Raw genomic sequence first — 12455 nt, 5'->3', positions numbered from 1 at the left:
ACAATTTTTATTCTCATAAATGCCCAAGCACAGAAATAATCCATCAAGTACCATGAATAACCAAGGTAACAAGGTAGTTCAGAAAGAAAAAATTTACTCTCCAGAAAGTAAACTTAAAGACATGGAAAAGTGAGATTTAAATGACAAAGACTTCAAGATTTCAGTTCTGAAAAACTCGATGAGATGCACAAAAACTCAGAAAGATAGTGTAATGAGATCAGAAATATAATCAATCAACAAAAAGAGTATTTTAATAAAGAGATTAATACTTTAAAAAAAGAACTAAATAGAACTTTTGCAGCTACAGAACTCAATAAAAGAAATGAAGAATGGAATAGTGAGTTTAGGAAGTAGATCATACCAGATGGAAGGAAATAATTAGTGATATTGAAGATAGAAATCTAGAAATTAGTCAGATGAAAGAAGAGAGAGACTTGAGATTAAAAAAAAATGAAAGAATACTGTCAGAATTATCTGACACCAACAGAAAGAGCAATATAAAAACAGTACATATACCAGAAGACAGAGAGAAGGAAACAGAGTCTATTAAAACAAGTAATCAACGAGAACTTCTCAAACTTATGAAAAGAACTAGATCCTCAAATTCAAGAAGCTAACAGAATACCTAATTTTCTGAATGCAAAAAGACCTGTCAAAGACACATTAGATTGAAACTTTCAAGATTTAATGACAAAAGAAGAATTCTCAAGGAAGCCGGGTTCAGAGGGGGCAGGGAGGAGGAGACTGTAACCTATAAAAAAAAAACCCTGCATTATATTATCACCAGATTTTTAAGCATAAATTCTACAAACTAGGAAAGAGTAGGACCAAATAGTCAAACTATTGAAAGAGAGAAATCACCAACCAACAATAACATATCCAGCAAAGTTGTGCTTTAGAGTTGAAGGTGAAATGAAGGCTTTCCTAGACATCCAAAAGCTAAGGGAGTTTACCACCACAGGCCCTGCAGTACAGAAAAAATGCTAGGGTGTAATTCTACCTGAGACAAAGAGATAAAAGAATACAAAACTATGAGTAAGATGACTAACAGATAGAAGCAGGGAACTGCAAACATTGTTCAAAATAAGATGTTAAACAGTTAAATATAACATAAGGGTTAAAGGAGGTAAAACATTTGAAAACAAAAAAGAATAAAATAATATCTACTAAACTCAGAAATAAACTTACAGCATTAAAAAAGATAATTTGTGACAACAAAAACAAAAGGGGAAGAGGGAAAGGAATCAACATGCACACGTAAATGGAGATAAGTTGCAATCAGAAGAAAAAACACTACTGTATGTATGAAACTTTCTTTTGCGTAAACCTACTGGTAATCAGAAAAAAAAAATCTGAAATTGAGACACATAAGATTAAAAAAGAGGGACAGAGGGAAAAAGTCATAGAATACTACCAAACTAAAATAACAGACAGAAATACAATGGAAAAGAAACAATGTTGACACAGATTTACAAGAAAACAGAAGATAAAATGCCCATAGAATATCTTCCTATATTGATAATCCCTATAAATGTAAATGCACTGAATTCACCAATTAAAAGACACAGAGGAACCGGTTGTATCAAAAAATCAAACCCTTCCCAGACGAGAAAAGGATAAAGAAGTTCATTGGCACCAAATTAGTATTAACAGAAATGTTAAAGGAATTCTTTGAAAAAGAAGGAGGAAGAGAAGGTGAAGGAAGTGGAAGAGGAGCAGAAAGATAAACTATATGAATAATAAAATAGTAATAACTACATACCTGTCCATAATTACTTTATATGTAAATGGATTAAAAGCGTCAATCAAAAGATAGAGTGGCTGAATGAATAAGAAAACAAGACTCTTACATATGCTGTCTACATGGGATTCATTTCAGATAAAAAGACACACACAGACTAAAAGTAATAGGATGGAAAAAGATATTTCATGATGGACCTACAGGGTAGTGTGCTGAGTGGAGTAAGTCAGAGAAAAACAAATGCCATATGATTTCACATACAGATTGAATCTAAAGAACAAAACAAATGAACAAAAAGAAAAAAAAAACTCATAGATACAGATAACATTTTGAGGGTTACCAGATAAACAGGGGTTGAGGGGATTGATGAAAAAGGGGAGAGGGATTTAGAAGTAAAAATTGGTAGTTACAAAATGTAATGGAGATAGAAAGTATAGCATAAGAAATATATTGTAATAACTATGTACGGTGTCAGGGGTACTAGATTTATTGGAGTGTTCACTTTGTGACTTACGTAGATGTATAATCACTACATTGTACACCTGAAATAGTATTGTATGTCAACCATATCTGAAAAATAAAAAATATTTTTTGAAAAAGATACAACAGAGCTAACTGTTTAAGAAACCAAGACTCATACTCTACCTACAAAAGATCCACTTAATATCAAAAGAAATGCACAGACTGAAAGTAAACGGATGGAAGAAGGTATTTCATGCAAATGGAAATTAAAAAAAAAAAAAGCTGAAGTAGCAATACGTATACCAGGTAAAATAGACTTTAAAACAAAGGCTTAACAAGAAATAAAAGAGGACATTACTTAATGATAAACAGATCAATCCAGTAAGAGGATATCACTCTCATAAATATTTATGTCCCTAATGTTGGAGCACCTAAAAATATAAAGCAAATATTGATGGACATAAAGGAAGAGGCTGACAGTAATAAAGTAATGGTAGGGAACTTTAACACCCCATTACAACAGTAGATAGATTATCTAGACAGAAATTCAACCAGGAAATAGCAGTTTTAAATGACACAGTAGACCAGACAAGTTTAATTGATATTTTTAGAACATGTCACCCCAAAGCAGCAGAATGTATATTTTTTTCAAGCACACATGAAACATTTTTCAGGATAGACAACATGGTAAGCCACAAAACAAGCCTCAATAATTTTAAGTTTGAAATAATACCAAACACCTCTGCAATCACAATGGTATGAAACTAGAAATAAATTACATGAAGAAAACTGAAAAACACACAAACACATAGAGGTGAAATAATATGCTACTAAACAATGAATGGGTTAACAATGAGATCAAGAAAGAAATCAAGATACTTTGATGCAAATGTAAATGAAAACACAACTGAAAAATCTATAAGACACAATAAAGGCAGTCCTAAGAAGAAAATTCATAGCGATACAGGCTTACCTCAAAACAGGAAAAAACTCAAATAAATGATCTATCCTTACACCTAAAGAAGCTAGAAAAAGAACAAACAAAGCCCAAAGTAAGTAGAAGGAAGGAAATAAATGAAATAGAGTCTCTCTCTCTCTCTCTCTCTCTCTCTCTCTCTCTCTCTCTATATATATATATATATATATATATGTGTGTGTGTGTGTGTGTGTATGTGTGTGTGTGTGTGTGTATATATACACATATATATATTTTCAATGAAAAGATAAACAAAATTGATAAACCGTGAAACACACTCATCAAGAAAAATGAGAAAGATTACCCAAATAAATAATCGGAGAAAAAGAAGTGACAACTGACACCACAGAAATACAAACAAATACAATAAAATATTATGAACAATTATATGCTGACAAACCGAACAACTTGGAAAATGTATTAATTCTTACAAACATATAATCTCTCAAGACTGATTCAAGAAGAAACAGAATATCTGAACAGACCAATAACTACTGATGAATCAACAATCAAAAAACTCCCAATAAGCAAATCTTGGACCAGGTGACTTCACAGGTGGATTTTACCAAACATTCAAAGAATTAACATTTATTTTTCTCAGACTATTTCAAAAAATTTAAGAGAAAGAAAGGCTTTCAACTACATTTTCTGAGATCAGCATAATCATCAGTCCAAAAACAGATAAAGACATTATAAAAAATATATATATTAACCAATATCCCTGATGAACATAGATGCAAAATCCTCAACAAAATTTTAGCAAACCCAATTCAGCAAAACATTAATGAGACCATACACCATGATCAAGTGGGATTTATTACTGGGTTGTGAGGTTGGTTCAATATCTGCAAAATAATTTATGTGATATACCACATAAACAAAATGAAAGATAAAAATCATATCAATAAATGCAGAAAAATCATTTGAAAAAACAACATCATTTATAATAAAACTCTCAGCAAAGCTGGAATAGAGGAAATATATCTAACCATCATAAAGGCTAGAAATGACAACACCACAGCTAATGTCATATTCAACAAGAAAAAGCTAAAAGTATTTTCCTTAAGACTAGGAACAAAACAAGGATGTCCAATGTCCACTTTCACCATTTTGATTAAACATAGTATTGAAAGTCCTAGCTAGCAATCAGACAAGAAAAAGAATGAACAGGCATCCAAATTGAAAAAGAAGTGAAACCGTCATTATTTGTAGATGGCATAATACTATAAAGAGAGACATTAAGGACACCACCAAAAAAAAAAAAAGTACTAGAATTGATAAATTCAGTAAAGTATCAGAATACAAAATTTATGATCAGAAATCAGTTGCATTTTTATACACAAATAACAAACTATCAGAAAGAGAAAAATATTTAATCTCATTTAAAATTGCATCAAAAATAAAGTAAAATACTTAAAAGTGAATTTAACTAAAAATATAAAATACCTATACTAGGAAAACTATAAGGTATTGAGGATAGAAACTGAAGAAGAAACAAATATATGAAAGTATATACTATGCTTATGGATAGGAAAAATTAACAACATTAAAATGTCCATACTGAGTTTAGAGAAACATGGTAGAGTGAGAGACTTACCCAGATATGTCCTATTGAAATAACAATAAGCTGAACATCTATAACTGAACAGAAAGCACTCAAACTGCATACCAGCACATCTGAACATGGGATCTGTGCATAAGAACAACCATAGGACAGAACCCTGGGTATCAGGTGGTAGACTGGAAGAAATAAAGAAGCTGCCTCTCGCAGCTGCCAGAACTCACTGTAACAGGATGGGGAGAGGAGAAGATGCAATGAGTTCCCTGAACAGTCCTACCTGGGTGTGCTGTGAGCTCCACATGATGAGCAGCAGAGCTCACTCATCAGAGTCATCAGAGCAAAAAGCAGAGAAGTGGGACAGCAGAGAAACAATATTTGATTTTCATCAGCTGCAGTAGCAAAACCAAGGATGAGCTAAATCCCCCAACCCCCAACCCTGAGGACCCCTTACCTATATCCTCCGAGATTGAATACCACTGAGCCTAGGGGAAGCTGAGCAAACACTACTGAAACTGTCACTAACACTGACAGGGACTGAGGCAGAGAGTAGTGAGCACAATCAAACATCAAAAAGGGGAAATAAAAGGCATTCTTAAGACTTTATGTAAAGCAAAGATCTAAGAGGCTTAGACACCACCCATGGAAACCAAGAGAAAATTGCCTTCTTTGCAACAGGCTAAAGAGAGACCTTTATATAATAAATCTTCTTTCTTGAAAAAAAAAAAACAGAATATACTTCCATTAATGCCCAGGTGGAGAAATACTCCATTAAACACCATGAACAACCAAGGTGACAAGTCATCTCAGAAAGAAGAAGAAAAATCTCCAGAAAATAAGCTTATAGACATAGAAATATGTGACTTAAATAACAGAGAATTCAGGATGGTACTTCTGAAATAACTCAGTGAGTTCCAAAACATGTCATATCAACAATTTCAGGGACTGAAAAAACAACTAGATGAGTAGAATGAGTTCTTTAACAAGGAGATCGAAACCTTAAAAAAGAACAGAATAGAGCATCTGGAGATACAACACACACACACACACACACACACACACACACACACACTGCACGAGTCGAAAAATGAAATGACAAGCTTGGAAAATAGAGTAAACCAAATGGAGGAAAGGATCAGTGATATTGAAGACAGAAATCTAGAAACAAATCAGAAGGAAGAAGAGAGAAACCAAAGAATGAAAAATAATGAAAGAGAAATGCAAGAACTAACTGATATCATCAGGAGAAGAAACATAAGAATAATGGGCATTCTTGAAGGCAAGGAAAAATCAGGGATTAGAAAGCATTAGAAAGCATAGTTGATGAGAACTTCCCAAATCTAAGGAATGAACTGGAGCTTGGAATTCAAGAAGTCAACAAAACATCCAATTATCTCAACCTGAAAAGGCCTTCACTAAGACATGTTGTATGAAAATTATCAAAAATCATTGACAAAGACGGAATTCCCAGGGCAGCCAGGGAGAAGAAAACAATAACTGATATGGACAATCCATTAGATTATCATCAAACTTCTCACCGCAAACCTTACAAGCCAGAAAGTAGTGGAATCAAATATTCAAACTATTAAGTGAAAGGAACTAACAGCCTAGAATAATGTATCTAGCTAAGCTCTCCTTTAGATATGAAGAAGAAATAAAAATCTTTCCACATATACAAAAATTGAGGGAATTCTCCACTACAAGTTCTGCACTACAGAAAATACTGAAAGGGGTCAGTTCACCTAAAACAAAATGACAAAAAAATAATAATACATAATTAGGAGTAAGATAACTATCAGGCATAGAGAAGCAGAGAAGCGGTACCCTTACTGAGAACAGAGCATTATAAGCTTAAACAATAAGAAGAGAATTGCTATAGCGAGATGGTAGTGAACATTCACTATATGTAGAGACAAATTGAGGCAATAATGACTGAAAAGGGGAAGATTCAAAGATCCATATTTGCAAAGGGGAATGCAGATAAGGCACGTACAGAAGAAAAGGGATGACCGTATATGTTTAACTGTCCTTTATATATTCATAATAATAACAGCACACAGAAGATTCAGAACTTAAGTATACAACATAAAACAAGAAGGACCAGAGGGAAAACCCAAAAAAGTGAACCAAAATAAAGAAAACAGAAACACAGACAGGAAAGCAATGGAAACACCAAGCTACCAGAAAGCAAAAGATAAAATGGCTATAAGAAGACCTCATAGTTCATTAATCATCCTAAATATAAATGGACTGAACTCACCAATAAAAAGGCACAGAAATGGATCAGAAAACAAAACCCAACCATATGCTGCCTCTAGGAGACACATCTCAGCTCTAAAGACAAATATAGACTCAAAGTGAAAGGGTGGAAAATGGTATTTCAAGCAAATGACATTCAGAGAAAAGTGGGAGTAGTGGTACTAATATCAGACTAAATATCCATCAAAATAAAAAAGATAAAGAAAGAAATGGAGGGACACTTCATAATGATAAAGGGAATCATGCACCAAGAAGACATAACACTTATTAATATCTATTCTCCTAACCAGGGAACCCTGAAATATGTAAAGCAATTACTAACAGAACTAAAGGGAGAAACAGAGCAAAACATTATCATAGTAGAGGACCTAAATACCCCACTGTTGGATATAGACAGATCATATAGACAGAAAATCAGTAAGGAAATTGCATCCTTAAATGGCACATTAGACCAACTGGACATAATTGACATTTACAGAGCCTTTTATCCTGAAACAGCTGCTTATACATTCTTCTCTAGTGCACATAGAACATTCTCAAGAATCAACCACATACTGGGTCACAGAGATAGCCTCGACAAATATAAGAGGATTGAAATCATACGAACCATATTCTCTGATCATAATGCTTTGAAACTAGAGATCAACTGCAAAAAAAAAAAAAAAAAGCAGGAAGAACCACAAATACATGAAGATTAAAAAACATACTACTGAAGAATAATTGAGTTAGAGAAGAAATAAAAGGAGAGATCAAGAGATACATAGAAATGAATGATAATGATAGTACAACATATCAAAACTTTTAGGCAAAAGTGGTATTAAAAGGAAAGTTCATATTATTACAGGCCTATCCCCAAAAACAAGAACTAGCCCAAATAAACAACCTAATGCTTCATTTTAAAAAACTAGAAAATGAAGGATAAATGAAGCCTAAAGTCAGCAGAAGAAAAGAAATAATCAAAATTAAAGCAGAAATAAATGAAATTGAAAACAACAAAAAAAAAATACAAAAAATAAATGCAACAAAGAGCTGATTCATTGAGAAGGTTAATAAAATTGACAAACTCCTGGCTAGACTCACTAAAGAAAAAAGAGAAAGGACACAAACAAAATCAGAGATAAAAGAGGAGAAATTAGGACTGACATAGCAGAAATGCAAAGGATCATACAAGGATACTATGAAAAAGTATATAAGATCAAATTTAATAACCATAAGAAATGGATCAGTACTTAGAGAAATACAGCCAACCTAGATTGAATCAAGAAGATCTGGAAAATCTAAATGGTCTGAACAGCAGTATGGAAATCGAAACAATCATAAAAAAACCTGCTAAAAAGTAAAAATCCAGAACCAGATGGCTTCACCAATGAATTTTACCAAACATTCAAAGAAGACTAAATACCAATTCTCCTCAAATCCTTCCAAAAATCAAAGAGGACGCAATACTTCTCAACTCATTTTATGAGGCCAGTATTACCCTGATACCCATACCCGGCAAAGATAATTCAAAAAAAGAAAATTACAGACCTATATCTTTCATGAACACAGATGCAAAAAATCCTAAATAAGATACTAGCGATCCAAATACAGCAACATATTAAAAAGATTATACACCACAATCAAATGGGCTTCATACGAGGAACACAGGGATGGATCAACATGCACAAATCAATTAATGTGATATACCACATAAACAAATTAAAAAAATAGATGCGGAAAAAACCTTCAACAAGATACACCATCCATTTATGATCAAAACACTTAACAAAATCGGTATAGAAGGAAAGTACTTTAACTTAATAAAGGCCATCAATGGCAAACCTTCAGCCAACATTTTACTTAATGGTCACAAACTAAAAACTTTTCCCCTAAGATCAGGAACAAGGCAAGGCTGTCCACTATCGCCACTGTTATTCAATATAACATTGGAGGTCCTAGCATGTGCAATCAGGCAAGAAAAAGATATAAAAGACATCCAAATAGAAAACAAAGAAGTCAAAATGTCATTATTTGCAGATGAAATGATTCTCTATATAAAAAACCCTAACTCCACAAGAACACTACTAAAAACAATAAGCAAATAGAGTAAAGTTTCTGGATACAAATTCAATGTTCAAAAATTCATAGCGCTCCTATACTCTAACAATGAATTGTCAGCGAAGGAAGTGGAAAAAATAATTCCTTTTGCAATTGGAACAAAAAGAATAAAATACCTAGGAATAAATCTAATGAAACATGTGAAGGACCTATATAATGAAAATTATAAGACCCTATTAAGAGAAATTGAAGAAGATACAAAGAAATAGAAAGATATTCTGTGTTCTTGGATTGGATGAATCAACACAGTTAAAATGACCTTATTACTTAAAGCATTATACAGATTTAATGCAATCCTCATCAAAATCCCAGTGGCATTTTTTAAAGAAATAGAACAAAAAATTATTCAATTTGTATGAAAGTACGAAAGACCCCAAATTGCCAAAGCCATCCTGAGAAAAAAGAATGAGGCTGAGAAAAAAGAATTTCAAGCCTGCCAGACTTGAAATTATACTACAAAGCAATAGTAATCAAAATGGCATGGCATTGGCCAAAAACCACACACGGGGACCAGTGGAATAGAATTGAGAGTCCAGAAGTAAACCCACTTATATGGGCAAATAATTTTTGACAAAAAAGCCAAAAACATACAGTGGAGAAAGGAATGCCTCTTCAATAAATGAAAACTGGAAAGCCACATGCAAAAGAATGAAACTAGACTGTTGTCTATCGCCACATACCAAAATTAACTCAAAATGGATTAAGGACCTGTATATAACACCTGAAACAATGAAACGTGTAGAAGAAAATATAGGAACTAAACTCAAGGACTTTGAACTTAAAGAAGATTTTATGAATTTGACTTCAAAGGCAAGGGAAGTAAAAGCAAAAATAAATGAATGAGACTACATCAAACTTAAAACCTTCTGCTCAGCAAAATGAACTGTCAACAAGGTAAAGAGACAACCATCCAAATGGGAAAATAGATTTGCAAGCAATGACTCTGATAAGGTCTAATATAAAAATATACAAAGAGCTCATACGACTCAATAACAACAAAAAACAAATGATCTAATCAAAAAATGGGCAGAGGGCCTGGACAGACACTTCTCACTATAGGAGATACAAGTGGCCAACAAATATATGAAAAGATGTTTGACCTCACTAGCTCTTAGGGAAATGTAAATCAAAAACACAATGAGATATCAGCTCATACTTGTTAGAATAGCTATAATCAACAGGACAAGTAATAACAAATGTTGGAGAGGATGCAGAGAAAAAAGAACCCTCATATACTTCTGGTGGTACAGCCACTATGGAAAACAGTATCGAGATTCCTCAAAAACACTAAGAATTGATCTACCATATGATCCAGCAATTCCTCTACTGGGTATTTACCCCAAAGACTTGAAAACTCATATTCAAAAAGATATTTGCACACCAATGTTCATAGCAGCATTATTCACCGTGGTCAGAACATGGAAGCTACCTAAGTGTCTTACAATAGATTATTGGCTAAAGAAGCTGTGGTACCTATACACAATGGACTATTACTCAGCCATAAGAAGAGATGAAATACTGTCAGTTGTGACAACATGGATGGACCTCTAGATAATCATGCTAAGCGAACTAAGCCAGACAGAAAAAGTTGAAAATCACATGATATCAGTTATATGCATGATATTAACTGCAAAGCAACAAATGAACAGAGTAAATAAAAGGAGACTCATGGACATGGACTATAGACTAGTGTTTATCAGAGGGTAGGGGTTGGTGGGATGGGGGAAATAGACAGGGTAAAGGGGATCCAATATGTGGTGACAGAAAGAAATCAAACTATGGAAGGTGAATACACAGTGTAAATATATATATGCCTTACTGTTAATGTGTACAGCTGAATTTTATTGGATTTTGTTAACCAATGTCGCCATAAAAATTAAATTAAAAAAAAAAAAAACCTAACAAAGAATGTAAAGGATCTGCACATGGAAAACTACAAGACACTACTGAACGAAACTGAAGAAGACATAAGGAAATGAAAAGATGTTTTATGTTCATGGATTGGAATAATCAACATAGTTAAAATGTCCATTTTACCCAAAGCAATATACAGATTTAATGCAATCTCTATTAAAATCTCTATGGCATTTTTCAAAAAAATAGAACACAAAGTCATCAGATGTATATGAAACCACATAAGACCCTGAATACCCAAAGCCATCATGAGCCAGAGGTGTCATACATACATCAATTTCAAGTTATACTACAAAACTACAATAATCAAAACAGTAAGATATTGGCAGAAAAATAGACACAGAGACCAATGGAATAGAATTGAGAGCCCAGAAATAAATGCATATGTTTTGGAGCAACCAATTTTCTACAGAGGATAATAAAACTTATAATGGAGAAAAGAAAGCATCTTCAAAAAATGGTGTAGGAAAAATTGGAAAGCCACGTGCAAAAGAATGAAACTGAATTGCTATTTGACACCATATACAAAAATTAACTCAAAGCAGATGAAAGACCTAAATATAAAACCTGAAACGATACAATACAGAGAAGAAAATATAGGTACTAAACTTATGGACCATGGTCTCAGAGGTAATTTTATGAATTTGACTTCTAAGGCAAGGGAAGTAAAAGCAAAAATAAATTAATGGGACTAAAAATCTGCACGGCAACAAATACTATTGACAAAACAAAAAAGGCAATCAACTGAATGGGAGAAGATATTAGCAAACAATACTCCAATAAGGGGCTGATATCCAGAATATATAAAGAACTCATATGACTCAATGACAAAAAGAAAAACAAACAATTCAATTAAAAAATGGACAGAGAACCTCTACAGACATTTTTCCTAAGAAGATATACAAATAGCCAACAGATATATGCAAAGATACAGAACTTTGCTAGCTATTAGAGAAATGCAAATCCGAACCACAATGAGATATCACCTCACACCTGTTAGAATGTCTATTATCAACAAGACAAGAAATAACAAGTGTTGGAGAAGGATGTGGAAAAAAAGAACCTTCATAGACTGCTGGTGGGACTGCAAATTGGTACAGCCACTATAGAAAACAGTATGGAGGTTCCTCAAAAACACTAAGAATTGATCTACCATATGATCTAGCAATTCCTCTACTTGGTATTTACCTCAAAAACTTGAAAACCCATTTCCTAAAAGATATTTTCACATCAATGTTCATAGCAGCCTTATTCACAGTGGCCAGGACATAGAAGCAACTGAAGTGTCCTACGAGAGATGATTGGCTAAAGAAGCTGTGGTACATATATGCAATGGAAATTTCTCAACTATAAGAAGAGATAAAATACTGTCATTTACAACATCATGGTTGGACCTTGAGATAGTCATGCTAAGTGAAATAAGCCACACAGAAAAGGACAAGAACCTT

This window comes from Rousettus aegyptiacus, unplaced genomic scaffold, assembly GCF_014176215.1.
Source record: "Rousettus aegyptiacus isolate mRouAeg1 unplaced genomic scaffold, mRouAeg1.p scaffold_m13_p_1, whole genome shotgun sequence".
Taxonomy (NCBI): Eukaryota; Metazoa; Chordata; class Mammalia; order Chiroptera; family Pteropodidae; genus Rousettus; species Rousettus aegyptiacus.
The sequence above is the reverse complement of the archived record's forward strand: the minus strand, read 5'-3'. Positions refer to the sequence as shown.